Source organism: Pan troglodytes, chromosome 1 (assembly GCF_028858775.2).
Source record: "Pan troglodytes isolate AG18354 chromosome 1, NHGRI_mPanTro3-v2.0_pri, whole genome shotgun sequence".
Lineage (NCBI taxonomy): Eukaryota > Metazoa > Chordata > Mammalia > Primates > Hominidae > Pan > Pan troglodytes.
Window position 1 is genome coordinate 166,942,753 of NC_072398.2, and position 21,398 is coordinate 166,964,150.

A 21,398-nucleotide genomic window follows, 5' to 3' on the forward strand; every position below is an offset into this window, starting at 1 on the left:
TCAATCCACGAATGTGTTTGCTCATGGATATAAGCACATATGTTCCTAAGATGTTTGAGGTATGCCCAGAAAGGAGGGAGACTAATTAGCAGATGGCTCTATGGAGCCATTATCATGCCTTTATAGCCCCATATCATTCATTGAGAATAGATAACTATGTACCCTTTGTGGAGAGAAACTTAGAGATAGCAATCACGTAACAATGCCACTATAAGCATAGTGATTAATACTTCATTGGACAGGTTCTGGAATTTGATTGGCTGGGTTTGAATTCAGGTCAGCCCCTTGCCTATCTGTGTGACTTTGGGCAAGTTACTTAACCTCTTTGTACCTCAGTTTAACCAACGGAAAAACCGAAATAATAAACAGGGCTCCATCTGAGGGAACTGTTAGAAGAGGATTAAAATGAAAGTGAGTGACATCTCGGAAGCACTTCAACCAGTGTTTGGCAAAAAGTAAGCACTCAAAAATGTTAATTAATGTTGTTACTATTGTTTTCATAACAATAACTTCTGTATACCACTTTTCACATGACAAAATGTTTTCACAGCCTCTGTCTCCTGTTATCCTCTAACAATCTAGAGAAGTAAGAAAGGCACATTAATTACTATGATTTCCAGTGCAGATGAGGAAGTCATGTCTCAGAGATTAGCAGACTTGCCCCATGGTTACTCAGGAAACTGCCCAAAGCTTCCATCACTAATGGCCTTTAATCCTCAGGCTCAGCCAAGCACCTAAAGAAAGTCCATTTGAGGCAGCTGGCCAGTTCCGGACCAATAATGGACTATTTTGAAATCCTACTATATGCTAGGGCTTTACTTTAGTATTCACCTGTATGCTAACTTTGCAAGGGAGAAGTCATTATCACTGTTTTACAACGAGGAAACCTAGGATCAGAGTGGTTTAGTGACTTGCCGGAGGCCTTGTGGCAGAACTGAGGTCCAATTTACATCTCTCTGGCTGCCAAGCCCAAATCTTTTCACTCCACCAGTCTGCTTTGGTACCATGAGACCCATTGAGGGCTGGGATTTGGTACCATGAGACCCATGGAGAGTTGGAATATCTCCCTAAACCAAGGTGGGCTGTGGACACACATATATCCACAGGGTTGTGCTCTTCCCCTAACTTCAGCCAAGACTGTCTGGTTAATGGGCCTAAGCTTTAGCCATGGGTGCTGGCTGATGTTCTTTCTGGTTTCCCTCCAGAGGCCAGGCACCTCACCTGATCTGCTCTATAAAATATCTATCTAAAAACAACATGAGGGTTGCAGGGCACCTTGAAGTCAGTGTAGTAGATGACCCAAGCAGTGTGTTTCCAGAGAGAACAAAAGAAATGTAAATAGATCTTTGTGTTTAGTGAACAAAGGAGCCTTGCCACAAACAGGGAATTTGGTTTTAACTTTTCACTGACAAAGAAGAAGTTTCAAATTTGTTGGCCATCTGTAGCTGCTTACTTAGTAAGCAGAACTAATAGACCTTCAGAGAACACCTGGGCATCCCAGCAAAGGTGTCCAGTCCAGAGGGAATTCACACTAGACTCAAGTAGCAGTTCTGCCACTCACTAGCGATGTGTGTCAGACCATCACTTCACCTCCCTGGGCTTTGGATTCATAATCTGGGCCTTTGGGGTTGGGTCTGCTTCTTCTGAGACAGTTTGTGTTTCTATATGGGCAGCTGCAGAACAACTGGATGACAGGCAGCAGGTGTCCAGTGAGCTTGAATGCCAGACAAAGCAATCTGGATTTTATGTGTAAACCTGGCTGTTTGTACCTTTTTCAGTGGTTTGATTCAGTAGCTCTGATGATATGTGCTTGAGCTATGGAAGATTTCTCATCTTTTTTTCCCTTCTTCCCTAGACTGCAAATGTCAAGATGGCAGATGGTAAGTGGGAGGTAGGGTATAGTCTGGCTTAAGGGAAAAGTTCCAGTCCCACTGAATCCACCTCTAGCTCTGTGTCCCTGAACAAATGATGCCTTCCAGTGCTAATACTAGTAATAATGATGATGATGACACTGACAACAATAATGATTTCATAATGATGGTGGTAATACCTAACACCTAAATGGTATTTATCATCATGACAGTTATTGTTATGAACATTTTACACATGGAAAACAGAGAGGGTAAGGCACAGAGAGGGTAAGAAAGTTGTCCAAGATCACACAGACAGTAAGTAGAAGTGAGATTTTAAACAAATTATTTTGGCTCCAGAGTCCATGCTGTAGGATAGAAGTTCTCAAATTCTTTGGTCTCAGGACTCCTAGATAATCCTTAAAATATTGATGCCACTGAGGGGAGAAAGTTTTAAAATATTTGTTTATTAACTTATTTAAAAATAAAAACAATCCCATTGCTTAACATAAATATTTCAATAAAATATTTAGTAAAAATAATATTTTCCACACGCATATACCAAAAATAGTGAGAAAAGTGGCATTTTTTTTTATTATTGAATATCTATTATTGTCTTAAAACCAGACAGCTGAAGCCTCCTGTTTCAGCATTCAATCTGTTGAGGTATGTTGTTTTAGTTGAAGAAAATCTGGCTTCGCACAGTTGGAGAAGGGAAGGGTTTTTAATAGTCTTTCAGATAATTTAGGATATTCTTCTTTGATACTACACCAAAATTTGATAGGTGGTAGTTTCTTAAACGTTGGTTGCAATGTGAAATCTGAAATCATATCAATAAACTTTTCATAATCTATTAAATTATAATGGATTGATTTATCTTGTACTTTGAATGGTTATTCTACCTACATACGATTTTGTAACATCATGCATTGCCTGTTTAGAGAACACTGGTTTACTGAGTTACGTTCGTTTTCAAAATGTGGACACCCTTACTTATCTAATATAGAAAATTCAAATGCATTAATATCACCACCAGTGCCATCAGTTATGATTGGGAAGAAGTTGTCAAGCTCGTGATGGTGGCTAAAAGTTTCGCAAAATTCTAACTTTTTCTGGAAAGTTCAAATTTTATTATTGGCAACTAATACTCCTGTTTCCTTCAAGCGGCAGGTTCATTTTCCTCATTTTAAAGAATATTCAAGAATAACTAACCATAATTTTTCTGTCGGTCATTCTTTAAAGTAAAAGTGGCTAGTTCAGCTCAGAACTCAAATGCTTTTCTTTGAGACAGTCATAGTATTTGGCAGGAGTACTTTACGTATACTGCCCATCTGCCATATGAAATATTAAAAATATATGTATTCAAGGGTCAAGATTTAATACAATTAATAATTTTTACTGCTTCATGGAAGACATTCTTAAGTGCAATTGGCTTTTTTTTTCTTTTCAACTACAAGTATATGGCAGTGGAATGTACAGTGACCACGAGTTTGGTACAGTTGGTGCCATTGTCTGAATTTGTTTGAGCAGTTTCACCCACCATTGCTTTTGCACAATTAGGATGGGTAAACTGCAGTTCAGAGGACTTAACAGCCTATCCCAGAGTTTACAGCTAATAAAAGGCAAAGCCAGGATTTGGACACCAAGCCCAGCGCTGTTTCCATCACACTCCATAGCTGCCCTTTCCCAGCCCTCGGGGTCCTAGACTGGTGTAAGGCTTTCAGAACAAAATGGGTGAGCTCAGGCCCTGAACAGTATGAGTCAGAGAGCAGAGTGACTTGGATGGCATGTTTTCTATTTCCGAACAAGCAGTTTGGGGCTTTGGGGCAATCCCAAGCGATTGTGTCAGATCTGGGCAAAAGTTTAGGACTCTGAATTAAAAAGGATTTGTTATTTTTACAATGTAGGAAAATGAAATGCCAGTATCCTTTTAGTGCCACCATCTTCTCCCATTAACAATGGAAAGTGATGATCATAGCTAACATTTTTCTGAGCATTTACAAAATGCCAGGCACTATTCTGAGCATCTTACACACTTTAATTTAAACTTGACAACAATCCTATGAGGTAGACTCTAAAACTGACCTCATTTTAGAGATAAGGAAACTGAGACACAGAGAAGTTAAGGAATTTCCCAAAGTCACACAGCCAGAAAGCAGCAGAGCCAGGACCCAAACCCACGCCTTTGAACAGCAGAGACCATATTATGATCTGATGCAATCAGATTCCCAATCAATCCAACCTGTAGTCTTTCATTGTCCTTTGCACCACTCATAACCTGGACTAAAAAATATTCTTGCCTTTTTATGAGTCCATCAAGCACGTGACAATACCCACTGGTACTGAAAACAACTAAATCACCACTAGTTGCTTAAGACGTAACTGGAAGTCATCATTGAGAATGAGCTTTTTAAATACAGTGCAGGCATGGTCTGTACTGAGGCTTAATGAACCAGAAAAAGCAAACTGCAAGAAAAAGGTTAGTTTATGACCTCTCTGGGAATTGAGACTCTATTTCCTCCTTTTTACATTTTTTGTATTCCCCTCAGCACTTCATGTGTTATTGTGAACTTCGTAGGCATTTAATAAACGCTGGTTGATGAAGTAAATGGAAGGCTCAAGTGAATTTTAGGCAAATTAGCTTTGGAGACACCCCATTTATTATTTACCCACTTGACAAGATGTCACATCCACAAATCCACAAATCCTTCCCAACATTTATTACTTAATTTTCAAAGTACCCCCATCTCTCCTCAGGGAGGAAGGTGGGGCCAAGTGTTATATTCCCATTTTGACAGGTGAGAGAAACTGAGATATAAAGAGTTGAGCAGTCCATTGCCATGGCAACCCAGCCAGTCAGCCGAGGAGCCAGTCACAATTAGGTTTAGGGCCTGGGTCTCGGTATCAAAAGAGGCACATGCCAAAATCCTAGCCTCCCACATGACTGATGCTTTTCAGAAGAGGGAGGAGGTTCCCAACATGAAATGAAATGCTTAGCTAAACATAAAGGAAGGCTGCCAAACACAGTTAGGTCATCGCATTTGACTTGGAGAGAACATTCTGTTCACGCTATCAACCTGCATTCACTTTCAGCACACTTCACCATAAATACTTCTGACTCACTATCTCGGGAAATATTTTTTATCTTAATAAACTCAATGCAAAGCATAATCTAAATCAGCTTGCACATTCTTGAGTCCAAGCCACAAGCTGAGTTTAATAAAATCAGCCGAAAATAGCAGGGGACTTCTGAATAACCACAGTTCGTTATCTGACACAGGGCTGCTGGGAAGTCCTGAACACACAGAGCTGAAGGTAAAAGCAGGAGGTGGGTAACCTGAAGGTATGAAGGGACCGAAACCATCGGATGACCCCACCTGCTGGATCTTAGCTCTCACCAGACATCTCACTGGAGGCGCTGCTTATAATAATAGACTGCGTCACACCAACCAAGAGCATGGGCTCTGGAGCTAGACTGCTTGGCTTCATATCTGAGCACCACCTTTTACTTGCTGTGATTTAACCTCTCTAAGCCTCAGTTTCCTCAAATGTGAAATGGGCTAATAATGATACCTACCCATTAGGGATGTTGTGGGGGTTAAAGGATTTAATCCATCTCTGGAATATCAAAAGTATTCCAGAAAAAAGTACTGATACCTGGGTCCCACCCCTAAAGATTCTAATTTAATTGTTCGAGGATGGAATCCAGACATGAGCATTTTTAAAAGCCCTTCTTCAAATGATTCTCCTGTGCAGTGAATAAGAGAACACCTGGCTACAGTAACTATCACTACCATTTCCTGACCCCTGATTCTTGCCTGGCTTCCTGTTAAACCCTGTAATTAATTTATTCCTCAAAAATCCTCAGGAGTATTCTCCACTACAATCCCTTGTTTACAAGAAGAAACCAATGCTGAGACATTAAGTGTGTTGCCTAAGGTCACATAACTGATAAAGAGTGAAACCGCACCTCCAACCCAACCCTTCCTCTTGCACTCTCCAGTATCCACACCTCTGCCCCAGGTTAAGTACCGAGGTGGCACAATGAAGATAAACATTTTCTGGGTGAATGAACCTGCTGGAAACCAGGGGATATGATGGTTAAAAGTGAAAAGAAAAGAAGTGCTGTGCTGGGCTGGGTGCTGGCCGAACACATTTTCTTGAAAACACAAGGACTAATGCATCAAGCTGAGCTTGGGCTATTGACTACAGAGTAGTAAGAGTGGGTTTAAAGAGTATCCACTGGACCAAAGACAACAAATGGCCAATAATGTGCCTCCTTTTTGGGGAGAGAACACACACACATTAAGAATGGTTCTGCAAATATGCACTTAGAGCAAAACCCCCTATAAATCAGGGTTAATGGGGAAAGACAGCCACCTTTACAGTTCTTTCCTTAGGAAGCCCAGTTAGCATGTGGTGCCACTCAAAGGAGTTTAAGAAAACTTGCACTTTGCTACTTAGAGGCTTATTTTAATGAATAGGTCTTTTTTACAAATAGACACATTGTATGTAAATGCACTCTTAAAAGCTCAGGGAAACTACTTCTTCCTTTTAAGAAAAGATCTCTACCAAATGAGAGTGGCTGGTCTCCAGCATTTAGATTGTTTTATGTCTCAGGTATAATTAATAAAGGTGGGAGAAGAAGGGAAAAACATATATTGGGCACTGATTCTATCAGGCATTTTACATGTATTATTGCATTTTGTCATCACCAGAACCCTGTATATACACATAGGATTTTCCAGCCCCATTTTAAGGAAGATACCAAGGTTTATAGAGGTCTTAGCATAGCTAGACTGTACACAGGTTGGACTGGAACTCAGTTCCATTGACACTCTTCTCCTGTCCCTACTGCCAATCTGCATTTTATAACATACTGTCATTAAGAACTTTTCCCACTATTAATTGACTTGAGACCATCCAGATAAAACCTCCTTCCCACACCAAAGGTGCTATGATTTTTACCAGTCTTTATTTTTACCCCAGGAGCAGGTTATTTAATGGGATCCTTAGTAACCACAAATTAGGTTACTCTAAGAGACCTTTTGCTGATTATAAGCTTTTGTGGATATATGGTCTGAATGTTTGTGGCCCCCTAAAATGTATATGTTGAATGCTCAGGGTGAAGAGGTGGGGCCTTGGGAAGTGATTAGGTCATGAGGATGGTACCTTCATGAATGGGATTAGTCCCCTTATAAAATAGACCCCAGGGACATCCCCTGCCTCTCCTACCATGTGAGGACACAATGAGAAGACAGCTGTCTGTGAACCAGGAAATGAGCCCTCAACAGGGAGAACCTGACCATGCTGGTGTCCTGATCTTGAACTTCCAGCCTCCAGAACTGTAAGAAATAAGTTTCTGTTGTTTTATAAGCCACCCAGTCTATGGTAGTTTATTATAGCAGCTGAACAGACATAGAAAATGTATTTTTGTATCTATTTTACCTCAAATTTTCAAGTGTTTTTATTATGAGAAGGTATCATTTTGTTACTTTATGTTTATCATATGTGCATTTTTCACTTAAATTTTTAAGTGGGAATACTTAGAATTTATGAGCAGAAACAAACTTAACCATCAGGGAAATGACTTGATTTTTATATAATATGACCAAAGTCTTTTAACTAGTATTTTGAATACAAAGTTTCTGGCTTGAGAATTGGTCCTTGAGTTTTGGTGAAATATTCCCAATCTTGTTTCTAACTTTCTCAGCCTCATCCATCCCAATTTTAAAATGGTAAATTTTTAAAAACTAAACCCCCATCTTTAGCTGAATGCTAGGATGATAAGTAAATCTATAGGCCTAACAACTCTTTAGGTTTAGGGTACATCTACATTCCAAGAAGTCACTTGAAGCTTTTCCCATCCCTGTAAAACCAAACCAAATAATAATAACAAAACCACCAGCTATTACTTTGCTTCACTATAACTTAGTAAGGGCCTAACTTAAAAACAACAACAAAAAAGCAAAGTTTCTGACCCCGGGGCTTAAGCTTTATAGGTCACATTGCAGCCTAAAGACTGCATTCTCCTTTGTGGTTGAATTATAAACCTTTGAAAAATGCTGACAGACCTTAACTATAGCAGGACAGGATGAGTGGGTCCACGTAATGAACTTTTACATGACTGGAGATAGAATCTAGAAAGCCAAGCCTGAAATACATTTCTGGTTTGGGCTTTGGGCCAACACAAACAGAACACATCATAAGTCATCTCTGTGATTTCAGTACCATGCGCAGGAGATGCCTCAGCATCAACACGACACATGATCCTCACTGTGGAAGCTTTTGGCTGCTTCTATGTCATGCAAATGCAACAGTTGTGCTTTCAGCTCTGGTAGAGAGCCCTGTGCTAGGAAGAACTAGGCCACATTCAGGTCATTCAAAGACAAAGTCCGTGTGTATTTTCACTACCCTGGCCTGACTCTTAGGCAGTGGCTTGCCCAGTCATAATAAATTCTCAAGCATTTGATGGCTCTAAGTGGAGCCTAGGTGGCTTTCAAAATAAAAGTTTGTCATTCTGGCCCATGAATTTCTATTCCTCTGGGGATCCATAAAGTCATACAATCTCAGTGTTCTAAAGTCACATCTTGGTTAAACAGGACCAGAATCCCTTTGTGTGCCAGTCAGCTTTCCAACTCAGTTCCACCAAGGCTGACACTCCAGTTTGATGTTTTCCCAGAATGTAAACTTCAAGGAGCACAAAAGGGCACACAAGCCATTCTTTCTCGCTTTCTCCATTCATTATGCAAGATCTGTATTTCAAAATTTAAAAGAATCTGCTGACTTGACCACAACTCAAGGTCTCCTGTTAGCAGGGCAGTGCAATGGTGAAGGCCCTGTCACTTGAATGTTCTCTCTCATGAATGGGGCGGTTTTGCCTTGAAATTTTGAACCAGATTCCTCAACAATTAGAAATTATCTGCTCTACTGCTTTTCAAGAAAACAGAAAAGCACTGAGAAATCTGGAGATGAAGACTGAAGGAGGTACTATTTTCTTTGTAGCAAGAGACAAAAATCAATTCAACACACAAGGCCGTGAACTTTGAGGATGGGACCATGCCTTTTTCATTTGCTGTGGCTCCTTAAACTGATCACAGGCTTGCTAAAGATAGACGTGTAAAATGCTAGATGAAGAGATGAACGGATCTATTTTTATTTTGCTACCTATTATAAATAGATAAACAAAAACCTAAGAGCCTGTACTCAAAGATCACTCATCCTGGCTACAGAGTCATGCAGGCAAAGAGATAATCATGATAAAGTGTGATCTGGGTATGTTCAGGGTGGTAAAGAACCCTAGAAAGGGGAAACTTAACCCATTTTCCAGGCCAGAGGTGTCAGAGAAGGGTTTCCAAAGGAGGTAACACCTTGCAATCGGTGGAATTTTTTTAAAAAGAGGTGATGCGGCCTCTGTCCTTCAGGAGCCCCTTAAGATCTGGAAGGAAAGCAGAGCTATTCTAGGGATCTAATTTGGAAGTACAAGTCAGAGTGAGAGCAAAAGCCAAGTGTGTGGTCAAGATGCTGAGTGTTGAAGGCGTTCACAAGATAGGGTGGAGAAAGGGAGGCTGAGATCAAAACAGGCTGGCCAAGGTTACTGAGGTGGTGGCAGAGAGGCCAGATGGTTCCCTGACTTTTATCAGGCAGAGTGGGCAAGACCCAGTGTGGAGTGGAGAGGCGGAGAAACCCCAGACTTCCTGTCCTCTTGCTGGAATGTGCAGGCATTTAGGGGAGGCGAGGAGTAGACAGGAGAGGGGAAACAGAAGATAAATAAGCAAATACTTATTAAACACTTGTGCGGACATGGAGGGGGGACCTGTCCCATCTCTCCTTGGCCTCGCAAAACAGTGATACAAAAGAAACATATGAAAATAATCAGAACAAGGAAAGAGGTAAGGAAAGGGCTGTTTTATGCTCAGGAGGGGGTGAACCTATCCAGCTCTAGAAATCAGGGAAGGTGTGAGAGAGTAGGGGGTGCTTGCATTGGGCCTTGATGGAGAGCAAGGCTGCAGAGGGGAGAGGAAGGGCAGAAGCTGTGCAGTTGTTTTGGGGAGAGTGTGGCACACAAACCAGATGCCACCCTTGGTGACATGTACCATGCGTATCTGCTGAGGACTCCACAGTGCACTTCTCACAGCTTCCCCACTTCACTGTGTTTCTGACATTAGGTCAGAAATTATTAGCATTTTTGGTAGGAAAGTTCCTCCTCCAGCAGGATTGCTAGCACATGGTAGCGTGTTTAACATCCTAAACCCCTATTCAATAAATGTCAACTGCACACCCTCATCATGGTGACAACTAAAAACAGAACCACTCATATATGACTACATTGAGGAACCCCAAGGCATCTTTTCATCACGGTCTTATTAACCATAGAGCCTAGCCAGTTCCCAGCACACAAGAATTGCATGATAAAACAAGGCCCTGATCCACCTTGCCTGCCCATGCTAACTCCTAGGCCACTAAAGTCCATAGTTAGCAAATTCTGTGAGTAACTGCAGCTCGGGCTAGCAAACTAGTTGCAATGGATGTAGCTGTCAGTGAAGCCAGAAACTATCAGTTGTCTGAAAATCATGGCTTACAGCTGAAATGAAAGCTCCCTGAAAAGTGTTCATTTTTTCATATTTCTCATGCAGGAAGACATATAAAGCAGAGATGTAGAAACCTATCTGCAAATTGTTTGATGCTCCTTCTATGAGAAGGTGGAGTCTGTGTGCCCTTTCCTTGCACCTGGTAGGACCTCTGTGATCGTGTCTTTCTTGCATGTGGCAGGACCTCTGAGAACAGAATGTTGCAGAAGTGACACTGTGTGAGAGACTTCAGAGTCAGGTTTAAAAAAACTTGAGGCAATCCCTCTGGGAGCCTTCAGTCACCAGTTACCCTGAGGCCACCACATGGAGAGTGCTTGGAGAGAATAAAGAGATGCTCTTGGACATCTCTTGTGCAAACAACACTTGTGTGTGAAACAGCCCCAGCTGTTCCAGACTCCAGCTGTTTTTGTCCTCTCAGTCGAGACACCAGACATGTGAATGACAAAGTCTTTAAGATGACCCTAGACCCAGCCACCATCTGACTGCAACCACATGAGAGACTCTGCACAAGAATCATCTAGCTGATCCCAGTCAACTCTCAGAACCAGGAGAGAGAATAATAATACATGATTGTTGCTGGAAGCTACTATGTTTGTTGTGGTTTGTTACCTAGCAGGAGCTAACTGATACACAGCTCTCACTTGAGATTCTAAGGAGTGAAGTAAACTCTCTAGAAAAGCAGACATTTATTGGAGAAGTACCTTGTGACAGATTCTGTGCTAAGAAGTAAAAGCAATGACTTACACACAGTCCCTGGTTTCAAGGATCTCCCAGGGGAGATTCAATATGAACATGGATTATCACAAATATTAGGAAAGAATAGACCCAAGAGGCACAGAGAATACATGATGGGAGTATATTCTGGGAGATTCCTGGATGAACTCGCTGTGATCGTGGGCTAGCAAAGTTAGCAAAGTGCCCTCCAGATGGGAAACCCCAGGGAATGAAGTAAAAATAAACATAAAGAACTTTGGTCCTTCCACACTGTGAGTTTGTTGAGGACAAAAAACATGTACCCCAGTACCTGTCATGTAGCAGAATCTTGCTCAGTTTATATTTACTGGATGGATGGGTGGATGGATGGATGGATGGCACTAGGGAGCCAGCCTAGAAAGAACATTGGCTGGCCTGAGGACCAGAAGGCTAGGGATCGAGTCCTAGCTGTGTGACCCTGGGTAAATCACTTATTTTACCTGTCTATAGCCTTCAGTTTCCATATCTGTCTAATGTGAGGATAAGGCTAGGAGATCTCTGAGGTTTGTTCCCAACTCAAACCTTCTAGGGTACCAAAGGGCAAGTATGAACATCCATCTATGTGTTTACTTGGCCATCTCTATAATCAAATACACACCAGAGAGGTATCAATCTGTCTTTGTTAAGACTCTTTGATTACATGCAACAGGAACTAACTCAAGCCAGTGTAAGAGGGTGAGGAAAAGCAGACGAGGTGGATGGGGAATTTAACACAGGATGCAAGGGTTTCTTGTGAAACTCTGGCAAGATGTCTGGCCAGGTTTCGGGAGGAACGAGAACCAAGAACTGGAAAGCTGCCGGGAACCAGATCAGGAATCTCCCTCCACCCCCAGACTCTAATTCTCTTTATGAATCTGCTTAAATCTCTCTTTGAAAACCAGCTTTCTTGGCTTTTCTATGCACACAGTAGAAGATCAACACTCTATGGCCCCCAGATTGATCTCCTGGCACTAACAGCAACTGACAAACACTAACAGGCTACCTCTGAGTTCCAATTGCAAATTCCTGGGAAAGAGACTCTGGCGTAACCTGGGCCAGGTGTCCTCTCCCTGGTCCAATCAACTCTCACCAGAAGGACAGGGTTATAAATTCAAACATGGCTGCTGAAGGCACCTCATGATGGGTCGTGAAAGCAGCTATCAGACAACAGAGGGCTATTATGAGGTAGGCAGCCTCCCTGAAAGGTATCGCATATAAAGTCCAAGAAAATGAAATAAACAATTTTTGTATGGATTATTGATAAGGACAAACATTGTCTAACTTAAGCTTCCTCTTCATGTGCACTGGAACCCTTTCCAAAGCCACTTTAGAAACTCTGACAAACTTGAGGAAAATCAGTTAATTTTCAAATTCTTCTAGGTTGCACACAAGCATCACTATTTTCTAGCACCTTTAGGATGATCTCACAAACATTATGATGATGGAGACTCATGAGGGGGCCTTGTGCTCTGGACTGCTAGTGTGTGCCACAGCCTCCTTTCTCATCACTTTACCAAAAGATGTGATTTGAAAAACATATGCAAATATTGCCACTGAACTCCCACACCAATTCCTGAGAGCTACTGAGGATTTTGGTGTCACTTTAGAAGTCACTCTATTTGTGAATAGCCCAGCAAGAGAATCAGGTCAAGCTATTAGGGAGAGTCTACGGAAAGGTAGGTATCTACCTCGAGATTAATGATACTGAATAAAGGAAAAGCAGTTATTTTTGACATTTTGACCATCACTTTAGGGTCTGGTTCTTATTAGTTCCATTTCTTCCTTTTAAAAGGCTTATTTATTTATATATTTTTAATGGAAAATGTCAGGAAATTTGGAACAGAAACTTACAATAAAACACGTCCCCTGACCCTCTGATCTATCAATCTTTCAAATAAACAAGAATACTTAGAGAAGCCTAGAAGAAGGCACTTCTTGGTAGTTACCTGATATTAGCCACCATAATGGTCACTATCTAGCAATTGTTTTTTGGGAAATGGAGTAGAATGGAGAGAATAGGAAGGAAAGAGAATGCAGATGAGTGAGTGAGAGAGAGTATGAGAGAGAAAGAGGGGGGACTCAATAATTCATGTTTGCTATAAATGCTTAAAAATCTTACAGGTGCCAAACAAGACACCCTCGTTCATATTTTTTCTCCAATCATTCCATTTTGGAAGCTACATTATTCACAAATGAGACATTCAAGAAACAAAAATTCTGAAATAAAAATGGGCACACCACCAGTGGAAAAGCAAACAAAAGCAGCTAATGTACTGTGGCTAAAAAAATTTTCAAACAAAGTGGCAGTAATTTACTGCCCTTGCTCTTAGCTAGACCCCATGAACATAATCAGAACCCCCAGGACTGATGGGAAAGTGTGATTTACAGTAAGTCTCAGGATAATAAAAAAAAATGAAAAAGCAAATTGTGCATGAACATGAAAGCTGTATTTCTTCCATTTTCAGCAATGGAATAAAATTTCCAGCCAGAATTTCAGGGTAAAATTAGAAGTCTTCAAGAAGTAAACTATGAGCCAACCAGCATCCCTACTTGGACACTGCTCCAGCTGCCTGAATGACGTAACTAACATTTAGAGATAACAGTGAATAGAAAGACACACATGACACCATCTGAATCACAGTAAAGAGATGGGTGGACCTGGGTTTGAGTCCTGGCTGTGTCACTTGTTCTCATGTATCCTTGAGCAAATTATTTCACATCTCCAAGCTCTAGTATTACCTGTTGCTTCAGACTGTTATACGGATTCAATGAGATAAAGTGTATAAAGCACTTAGGAAAGTGGCACATGCAAGTCTCAATAAATTTCATTATACATTTTAAATACAAATAGTACATTTTGATAAATGAGTTAGTGTTCTTAAGGTACTTAGAACAGTACCTGGTGCACAGTGAAGTTCTATATAAGGGTTTGTCATTATTATTACTATATAGTAAAACCTCCATTAATCAGGATGTCTAGACAATGAGGTAACTAAGTTAACTTATTTTCATGCTTAAAACCTCTAAACCACTTCAAGTTTTTGAAAATCCTTTTAAAATGTATTAATCTCTTTTCTAAGATTAGTAAGTAAAATATGTTAAGTATCAACTTAGAACTTTTACACAGGATCATGCATGGCTCCAGGAATACATGTCAGAAGTCCTGGGTTCTAGTACCACTCTGTTACTTGTCAGCAGTGTAACTCTGAGCCTCAGTTTACTCATCTGTGAAATAAAAGATCAGTTATGCTTTTCTCCCAGTTTTGGTGACTGTCAGATGCAACCACGTATATGCAATTATTTTGAAAACAACAAAATTAAGGTGAATTAAAAATAGCATAAATTTGTTATTATCATTCTTTAGAATACGATATCCTGTTTCTGGGGATGCATGTGCATAGGGGTATGGAGATTCCAGATTATACCAAGGATGTTGCACTTTCTGAAAACTGTGGTAAAATATACGTGACAAAACGTGCAATTTTAATTATTTTTAAGTGTTTAGCTCAGTGGCATTAAGTACAATCATATTGTTTTGCAACCATCACCACCATCCATCCCAAAACTTTTTTCATCTTCTCAAACTGAAACCTCATGCCCACTGAAGACTAACTCCCCATTCTCTTTTCCTCCCTATCCCTGGCAACCACCATCTTACTTTCTGTCTATCAATTTCACTACTCTAGGTACCTCATATAAGTGGTGTCATACAGAATATTGTTTTTTAAAAAAAGTCTCTTGTTTATTTTCTTACCTTTTCCATCTTTGACTTTAAAAGTTGAGTACAAAAAGCAGTGGAAATTGAGAATGTCCTTTTGTGGGTCCTAAATCCTTGAGGCTTACAATAGGACTGTGATTAAGAAGAAACAAACATACACTTCCCTGATAGCATCCTCCAAGCTCTGATGGGGCTGACTGCTTGGTCTGGTCTCCATTGCAATCTTAGGATACTTCTGAGAAGCTATGATGTTATAAGGCTGTGCAGTGAGGACCAGGGGATGGAGTCTGGTCCCACCTCTGCCACAAAGTACTCTTGATATTGTGTGAACCATTCTTTTCTTTGGGTCATGTCTGTTAAGCTTCAGGCACAATGGGCTACATTATTCCAAAGTAGTGTCAACTTCATATTCAAGTGTTTTGATGGTATTTATTCCTTGCAAGACACTGCAAAATATAATTCTCTTCCTCCCCCATCTCCATGCAGGAACAACATATTTTGCTTTTTGCTTTTTTTTTTTTTTTTTTTTTTTGAGACGGAGTCTCACTTTGCCAACTGGGCTGGACTGCAGTGGCACAATCTCGGCTCACTGCAAGCTCCTCCTCCCGGGTTCACACCATTCTCCTGCCTCAGCCTCCTGAGTAGCTGGGACTACAGGCACTCACCACCATGCCCGGCTAATTTTTTTATTTTTAGTAGAGACGGGGTTTCACTGTGGTAGCCAGGATGGTCTCGATCTCCTGACCTCATGATCCGCCCGCCTCAGCCTCCCAAAGTGCTGGGATTACAGGCATGAGCCACCGCGCCGGGCCATATTTTGTATAATGAAAATGGAAGAGGAGGAAGATACCTGTGATATTTTTCCTAGGAAAAGAAACCAGGGGGTAATATTGAACTGGTTTTGGATGTTACTGGCAGTCGATTCAGTGTTGTCATCTTTCTTCTGACCAGAAAAAAAAAAAGAGTTTCATAGCACATGCCAAAATGTTATAGTGCATGCGCACGCACACACAAACACATACACACACAAGCAAAAGCTGTGTTCAAATTCAAGGCTATGCCTTCACAAGAAAAAAGAAATAATGAGTTAAACCATCTGAATTTAGAAGACAGAGATATGTGATCATTTTTAAGTTATCTCTGAAGTCACATATACACCAGCTCCAGGATTCTAAGATCCAATTCTGTTGAGTAGAAAAAGCAATATAGTCAAATATAAGATGCCACAGACAAAAAGGGTTATGTATTTGGAATGAGCAACTATCCTTAACATTCATAAACTTCCCAACTGGGATCCATTTGTATGAAGAGACTGTTCTGGTCTGATAAGAGCCTGGCTTTGGGAAAAAGAACAAGATGACCCAAATTCTTTTGGGGGAGACATTTTCACACATGAATCATCCAAGAAAAATGGCAGCTACATCAGAACATTGGCTGCCTGCCCCAGAAGCTGACCCTGGGGGGCTCAGGCTGCTGGGACCCACCTTCAGCATGGAATGTACTCAGGATAGCAAGGCTAAGTACCTCATCCATCTGACTTCTACAGTCGTGGACTACTCATGCATATTACCATTTTCTTCCCCAGACAGTGTAGCCTTTGGTTGAAAAATATAGCCTCTACTGGTCAGAACCAAGTCAATTTTGTTAGTATGGATATTTCCAAGCTGTGTCCTCCAAACAGCTTCATAAATACTAACTGACAGAAGCTGGGCGTGGTGGCTCATGCCTATAATCCCAGCATTTTGGGATGCAGAGGCGGGCGGGTTGCTCCAAGAGTTCAGGACCAGCCTGGGAAACATGGCAAAACTCCGTCTCTACAAAAATTAGGCAGGCATGGTGGTGTGTGCCTGGAATCCCAGCTACTCAGGAGGCTGAAGTGGGAAGATCGATTGAGGCCAGGAAATTGAGGCTGCAGTGAGCTGTGATCATGTCACTGCACTCCAGCCTGGGCGAAGAGTGAGATCCTGTCTCAAAACACACATACATACGTACACACACATACATACACACACACACCCCTAATTCACTGGACCAACATACATGAAACAATGTAAAGATAATTTGTAATAATCTTAATATAAGTTTTCTAATATATATTACCCACAAAGGGATGGGAGAAGTTAGGTTTTATAGGTCTATTTCCATTAAATCTATGTCAGGGATAGAGAATTCCTGAGTCAGAAGACTTTAGAGATGAAAGAAAACTAAAATATTAGTTATACCAACACCCCCAGAGCATTCTCGATATAGCATTCCTGAAAACTGGTCATGCAGATGGCTTCAATTCCTCTAGAGAAAGGGAGATTACTTCTCCATGAAGGAATGAGTGACGGAGGTAGGCTACATGATCTTATATCAGATCTTTACACTTTTTGGAAATGTGGTTTTCTCATCTATAAAAGATGGGAACTATTTTATAAGACCATGTGGAAGTGGAAATTGTAAAGCAGCAGTTTAGCAACTGATTATCAATGAGTGTTAGTTTCCTTCACCTTTTTGTTATTTATTAAAAAGTTCTTCCATAAACTGGGCAGAAATGTGCTTCTTTGTAACTTTTACCTGGTGGTCTCAGTCTAAACCCCTCAAGCAACATTTTTTCTGTCTTCTGTAAGGCATCACTTCCAACACTTGGAGATGGGCACAAGCATTTCTCTTATCTAGCCGACACCCACCCAATTGCCTCCATCATTCTTTAGAGCTAATGAAAAACTCAAGTCATAAATGTTATGGAGTACCAATAAAATTGGGAGCAAACCGGGAGCATATTAAGGCAGAGTCCCTAACTTCAAGGAGCTTAAGTATATAATGTAGTTTGGGTAAAATAGGGGCTCAATCAAAATACAGTCAAAAAATCATTATTGAGTAGGTGAAAGGGCAACTAAATTTGACTGGAAAACCAGAGAAGGCTTCATGGGAAATGACATTTGAGTTGGGTAATGAATAATTGGAAAGATTTTAAAAGACAGAAAGCTTATGCTGGGAAAACAGCATAAGCAAAACCATGGAGAAATGAAAATATATGCGATGTTTTAAGAAAGGTACAATGGACTGAACTGTGTTCCTCCAAAATTTATATTGGAGTTAGGGTTGAAGCCCTAACCCCGATGTGACTGTATTTGGAGACAGGGCTTTTAGGAGATGACGTTTAATGAGGTAATCAGGGTGGGGCCTTAATCTGATAAGATTGGTGGCCTCATAAAAATATAAGAGACCTCTCTCTCTGTCAGTCTGTCTCTCTCTGCCATGTAAGGGCAGAGCAAGAAGCCAGTGGCCATCTGTAAGGCAGAAAGAGAGCCCTTACCAGAAACTGATTCCTGCTGGACCTTGATCTTGGACTTTCCAGCCTCCAGAACTGTAATACAATACATTTCTGTTGTTTAAGTCACACAGCATGTGGTACTTTGTTATGGCAGCCCTAGCAGACTAATATGAAGGGCAATTACAGAGGAGAATCAATGGGTAAAGACCAAGGAAGAGAGTCAGAGGGTATATTGACCAATGGGGTAGAATAAGAAAATGTAAATGGTCAGGCTTAGGAGACAGAGAAACCAATGTTCAAATCTGTTTTGCTGCTTGATTAGTTACATGACCTGAGGTTACTCAACCTCTCTGAGCTCAGATTTCTTCTTTGTTAATGGTAGAAGGAGATAATATATGCAAGGTACCATTCACAGGTATGATTCACAGGTACTATTCACAGAAGGATGGCAGGTTAAGTACCTTCCACCCAGCATGTGGAAGGTACTCTATAAATGTTAACAAATATTATTTTTATTAATATAAATATATGATAATTAATGATCATAAAACTAGTACTGAAACAAGACATAAGAGTGATATAGGATGTTCAATGATCTGAATACACCTTAAAAATTCCTCTAGGGCTTGTTTTGGCAGCACATATACTAAAATCAGAACAATAAAGAGAAGATTAGCATGGCCCCTGGGCAAAGATGACAGGCGAATTCATGAAGTGTTCCATATTTTTAAAACAATGAATAAGACTTAGTATTGATAGCACAACAGGGGTATTATAGTCAATAATAATTGAACTGTACATTTTAAATAACTAAAAGAGTATAACTGGATTATTTGTAACACAAAGGATAAATGCTTAAGGGAATAGATAACCAATTTTCCATGATATGATTATTATGCATTGCACACCTGTACCAAAATATCTCAAAAACTCCATAAATATATACACCTACTATGTATCTAAAAAAAATTTTTTAAGTCCTCTTAGAATGGTGCATATTTTTTCTTCTTAGCATTTCTGGATGGCAATTGCATCTTCTAGAATGCCAAGAACAAAAATCTAATTGTGAATGAGAAAACACTGCTTTCAGAAAAACAGCAGCAACTGTGAGAGAAAATATGCATGCAATATTGGCATTCATGTGGGCTAAAGAGAGGAGATGTGGGTCATGGCCAGATGTGTCCTTGATCTGCTTCCTATTTAGCAAACGCCCATGCATCCTGTAATACCCAACTCAAATGTCATCTCCACAAAGTCTTACCCAAACTTCCCCAAACCTATTATGTGCCCAATTCATTTGATCTGTTTCTTCCACTAGACTGTGAGCATCTTGAGGACAGATGCATATTACTTATTTATGCACCTACCACAGTAACTGGCACATAGCTCATCAAATGCTTGTTGAGTGAATTAATGTGACAAAATGGGAATGCTGACTTTAAAGTTCAGAGAAACAGGAAGATGCTGAAATCAGTGAAAATAATTTTTTAAAAAAATCTAAACTATATGCATTTGTAAGAGAAGAGAGGCAGTTCTCCACACTGGCAACAAGACAAGGTATAATCATGATAGAGGCTCTGTCTACATCGTTTTCCTGCCAACAGCCATATCAACGTCTTAGATAAGAACTAAATTAAGGCCAGGTGCAGTGGCTCACACCTGTAATCCCAGCATTTTGGGAGGCCGAGGCAGGAAGATCATGAGGTCAGGAGATCAAGACCATCCTGGCCAACATGGTGAAACCCCATCTCTACTAAAAATACAAAAATTAGCTGGATGTGGTGGCAGGTGCCTGTCATCCCAGATACTAAGGAGGCTGAGGCAGGAGAATCACTTGAACCTGGGAGGCAGAGATTGCAGTGAGCTGAGATCAAGCCACTGCACTCCAGCCTGGCAACAGAGTGAGACTCTTTCAAAAAAAAAAAAAGAAAAAGAACGAAATTAATATCATACACGAAGTTGGGATGTTATGAGCATGCAAAATGATAGCATCAAATAATATGACAAATCTAACATGTTGAAATATAATAGGAATAGCTTCTAGTGAGTGCTGGGACACAAAACACCGATTATACAATGAGAGATGAGAATTAAACAATGAGTATGAGAAAAGGGAGATGCAAGTGAATGGTAAAAACTGCAAGAAACTCACAGGAGATTTAGTTAATTGCTATTGATTAAAAGTCAACAATAAGTTAATAAGTTGATGTTACGGAGCAGCAGATAATTTAGGTTGAGAAATAAAAGCATAAAATGAATTAGCAGAAAAAAAGTGCAAAATGAAGTGGCAGCACAAAGTATTCTGTGCTCACTCCAGGAGCCCACCTTTTATGAGGGAAGGATCTGGAAAACGAGCTAGGAAGGGGATAATGAAATGAATGGAAACTTTAGTCAGAGAAAGAAGAGATTCTGTGGGCAATAACATCATAATGAAAATGCACTATCAGAGCTCTGCATGATCTCCTGTAATTCTCAAATCAACCTCATGAGGTTTAGGTGTCCATATACCAGGTCCTCTACCTAAAAACAGACAAGGTCTGGAAGGCTATTTGTCATTTTATCCAAAGTTCAAAGCAGCACTGGAACTAATGAGGACACATCTATGTAACAATAAGTTTCATAACAGATTGTTGGTATTAATATATTATGACACTGATTTTGATCCTTCTTGCTTCTTTTCAAAGTATTTACAATTTTATCTAGAGATATTGATATGGTTGGGGTCCCCACCCAAATGTCATCTGGAATTGTAATCCCCATAATCCCCATGTGTTGAGGGAGGGACCCAGTGGCAGGTGATTGGATCACGGGAGAGGTTCCCCATGCTGTTCTTCTGATAATGAAGGAGTTCTCATGAGATCTGATGGTTTTATAAGTGTTTGACAGTTTCCCGTTCACACACTCTCTCTCACATGCCGCCATGTAAGACATGCCTGCTTCCCCTTCAGCCATGATTGTAAATTTTCTGAGGCCTCCGCAGCCATGTGGAACCGTGAGTCAATTAAACCTCCTTTCTTTATAAATTACCCAGCCCAGGGCAGTTCTTTATAGCAGCATGAAAATGGACTAGTACAGATATATTTTGGCTTTCTTTATTAAGCATAAATTATGCTACAAGATACTGCTTTGAATACAGCATACACAGTTTAGAAGCATAGAACTAAAGGAAAACTTGAGTCATAATCAAGTCTAAAATGACCACACATAACTGCTAAATAAAATAGCATTGATGCCCACTTGCTCCAGCA

At 40.4% G+C, this 21,398-nt stretch overlaps 1 protein-coding gene and 1 non-coding gene across 3 annotated transcripts in view; one reads left to right on the top strand and one right to left on the bottom strand.

Annotated features, from left to right (window-relative positions):
• The window catches only part of ROR1 (receptor tyrosine kinase like orphan receptor 1), a 407,220-nt gene that overhangs the window by 133,803 nt on the left and 252,019 nt on the right, over nt 1–21,398 (bottom strand). The gene's annotated exons all lie outside the window — the stretch shown is intronic.
• On the top strand, nt 18,773–18,879 carry LOC112206987 (U6 spliceosomal RNA). Its single transcript, XR_002941465.1, has one exon. It is a non-coding gene; the product is annotated as a U6 spliceosomal RNA (small nuclear RNA).